The 3,850-nt window shown below is 45.0% G+C and overlaps 1 pseudogene; it reads right to left on the bottom strand.

Annotated features, from left to right (window-relative positions):
* Positions 1-314: 314 nt before the first annotated feature.
* Fau-ps3 (FAU ubiquitin like and ribosomal protein S30 fusion, pseudogene 3) lies at positions 315-658 on the bottom strand (annotated as a pseudogene).
* Between the last annotated feature and the right edge of the window lie 3,192 nt (positions 659-3,850).

A 3,850-nucleotide genomic window follows, 5' to 3' on the forward strand; every position in this document is an offset into this window, starting at 1 on the left:
GGCTAGTATGGTGAGTGACTATGGGATTTTTTTTAATAATTATTTTTATTTTATACATATAAGTGTTTTGCCTGTCTGTATGTATGATGTATGTGTATGTTGTGTGTCTGTTGCCCAAAGAGTCCAGAAGATGGTATTGGATACCTCAGAACTGAAGTTAGATTTGGCTTGTGGGTTCTAGGAACTGAACTTGGGTCCTTTGCAAGAGCCAAGAGTATCCTCCCTCTTCCACCTCTTTATCTCCCTGCCCCCGCCCCCAGCTCCCTACCCCGGTGCAAAGTGGCTTTATTAGTGTGGCAGGATCACAACAGGTCTTAGGAATTAGCATTAGGGCCCTTCTTCTTGCCAAAGGTGGGCATGACATTGACAAAGCGTCCGTTGTACTGCATTCACCTCTTGGCCCGGCCTGTCTTCTTTTTCTGTTTTGCAACCTGACCTCTTACCTCCCAGTGTGCAGCCAGTTACTTCCAGAGTGGTCAGGGCCTCTACGCCACACTGGCCTACGGTAGCCTTCTCCTCCCGCGGCGAGCCTGCCTGAAGCACGACTTGATCAGGGCAATGCCTTCCAGTGAGGCCAATGAGCTTTGATCTGGGTGAGCATCTCCTGGCTGGTCACCTCGAGGGTGTGTAGTTCCTGACCGCGGACAAAGAGCTGCATGTTAGTTACTAACCCTCAGACTGCTGCTGCCACAAAGATGGAGTCAAGAAAGAGCCAAGAGTATTCCTAACCCCTGAGTGGTCTTTTCAGCCCCAAGGCTAAGGGACTCTAAGACTCCCAGCATCTTCCCACTAAGGCTTCCTTTCCAAGAAGTTCTATTTTCAAATGTCACTCAAACATGAAGAGGGGAAAGGTTGCCAGCAAAATGGGGTAACCAGCTGAATTAGAGCTTCTCAGACTTTGAACCTCAAGTCCATTGCCACGCCTAGATTAAATCTCATTGGCTAGGGCTTTGGCCTTTCTCGTAATGAAAGACTTTGTTGTTTAATCTATGAGTCTTTTTGATGCCGAGTTCTGAATGTGAGAAGGGAGAGAATGGGGACAGCAGGGTTGGTCAGAAGGGTTTGCTTTAGCTGAACTAGGACTGTGAGTACAAAGACCAATGTTCTTTCTTCCTATATCTTGGGACTTCTCTGCTTGTATGGCATATTGATAATGAAGAAACACTCAAGTAGGACACAAGTTGCCCCGTTTCCTTCTGCTGATTCTCAGTGGCCACTGTTTGCCCTTCCCTGGCATCAACAGCCACTTGGGACACTGGCACTTCATGTGGAGCACATGAGTAGCCAACATCATTTTCTTAAAATACTCATTGTAGTGATTTTAACAGGTATGTGACTCCATTACTGAAAGATGTTCTTTCCTCTAATAACTCACTTAACCATTCAACTACCTGCTGGACTTCCTTAACATAGCAGACCTTCTTGTATACAGGCATAAAGGATTAGTCAGTAAATGTTGCATGTAGGTGTAATTGTAGGGTAAAAGGTCGGAGTTCATTTGCAGATTGGAAAATCCACCCAAACCCACTGATCCTTGAGCTAAAAAAAAAAAAAAAAAAAAAAAACCACCAATCCCTGAGCCTGAAAACCCACCAGTCACTGAACTCAAAATCCCACCAATTCCCAACCTGGAAATCTCCACCCTAGAAAACTTCTCCCTCATGAAGCCCTATATAACCCTGTCTCCCTCTCAGTTTTTTTACTGCTTCTCACACAAGCAGAGGCAGCCACCTTCTTGTGTCTTTCCCAATCAATCTCTTTGGTGAATTTTGCTGTGTGCTGTACCCTTATGGTATTCCTTGGCTCCAACTGCTAGGATCCTTTTGCCTTCAGACCTGCAACACTTCTGTTGGGGAAATGTCTCCCCTCAGAGGTATAACACTAATATTGCTACTGTGCCTTGGATAGGCTCTCCTGGTGCCAGTGTTCCAGCTCATCTGTAACAGACTCACCTTCTAGCTCACCTATTACTTGGTATGCCAATCACCAGCAGTACTTAAGTAAGTTACTCCTTCAATTTGTATAGACACTTCCCTGAGTCTAAGGAAGTGACTGCTGAGTATCTGACATCCCTCTGGTACTCTTGGAGATGGAAGTTTCCCTAGCTGAGGTCTTAAAGGCCCTTTCACTTAACCCTCCCTGGCCCTTTTCACTTAACCCTGTCTCCCGACCTTTAGATCTGCAATCCCGCAGTTTCTTTAGGCCTAAATGAGTTACTGTGCCCCTTTCCTCCCTCTTTTCCCACATTCCCTACTGAGCTGCCCAAGCTCCTCTAAGTCCTCATGGCCTTTGCTATCCCTTTCCTGTGACTAAGATCCCCTCCCCTTTAGAGCTCAGTTTCCATCCTTATCTTATGGCCTTCTAACTTTCTGACCTCCATGAAGGCCCAAGTGTAGTGCCTAGTCTTTTGCCAGTCTAAGCCCCTGACCTTTGTTGAGTGCAGCGATGACCCACGTAAAAACTTGTGTCTTCCTCTGGTCAACTCTGAGTCCAGGGGTTGCCTGTGACTACAGGCTGCAGTGACATTTTTTTCTTCAGATCACGCATCCATGGGAATGGTGTCTTCCATACTCTCTCATTCCCCTCTAGGATGCCTTTTAGAAAAAGCTCCAACCTCTCCTGGCACCCAGGCAGAAGGTATCCACATTTAATTACTTTTGTTTTGTTTACAAAAGTAAACAAATTTGACCTCGATACATCTTAGATAGCCAATCCAAATGGCCACCTAATACTGCCCTAGATTCCCAGTACTATTTGGGACTTTTACAAATACCTCAAATCATTGGGAGATCCCCATTCCCTATGCTTTAGTCTTCCCTTTTCTCTGCTCAGTTTCGTCTGGTCTCCCTCTGTCTTAGTTAGGGTTTTATTGCTGTGAAGAGACAGCATGCCCAGGCAACTCTTATAAATGAAAACATTTAATTGGGGCTGACTTAGTTTCAGCAGTTCAGTCCATTATATCATGGTGGGGAGCATGGCAGCATGCACACAGTTATGGTGCTGGAGGAGCCAAGAGGTCTACATCTTGAACCAAAGGCAGCCAGGAGACTTGCATCCACAGGCAGCCAGTAGGAGGTTCTCTTCCACACTGGGCTGAGCTTGAGCACTAGGAGATCTCAAAGCTGGACTACACAGAAACACACTTCCTTCAAGAAGGCCACGCCCATTCCAACAAAGTCACACCTCCTAATAGTAAAACTTCCCATGGGTCAAGCATATTCAAACTACCACAATCCTGGACACAGTGTAAATGCCCTGTCTTTTAAGTTACCATTTATGGATCTGTAAACTTGTTGCAAAGTGGGAGCCTACCTAGCAGGAGTGTTGAAAGCAAAAGAGTAAGCCAGCTACAGTGTGCATACACCCCCACAAACACTCCTTGCTGGCTGATGCACCTCTTAGCTCCCTCCTGTATTGACCTTGTCTGTAGCCAGGGCTCAAACTTTTCTTATGTCTAAGCATTCTTTGTTCTCAGCTTACCAGGTTCAGTTTTACAGGGATTTGGGTATCTTTTAGGTATGCTTATGTTATGGCTTCCCCTCCTCTAGACCCAAGCATGTTTGTTCAAAGGTTTCCTCCAGAATCTCTGTCCCTTATCAGGTGTGCCACCAGACTAAGTGACAGATGAAGGAGAGCAAAACAAAATAAAGGGACACATTATGACCAACGGGGACTACTGCTACTCATTGCATAAGATATTTGGTTTAACTCTCTACAACTTTTGCTAAGGTATGAATCTTATTTTGAGATTTGTAAGCATATTGAATATGATTAAAAATCTGTAAAATCTCTAACAAAAGGGTTAACTTACAACTTTTAATACTGGGGTTGATACTTCAAAATATATACA

Source organism: Rattus norvegicus, chromosome 13 (genome assembly GCF_036323735.1).
Source record: "Rattus norvegicus strain BN/NHsdMcwi chromosome 13, GRCr8, whole genome shotgun sequence".
In the NCBI taxonomy this organism is placed as follows: Eukaryota; Metazoa; Chordata; class Mammalia; order Rodentia; family Muridae; genus Rattus; species Rattus norvegicus.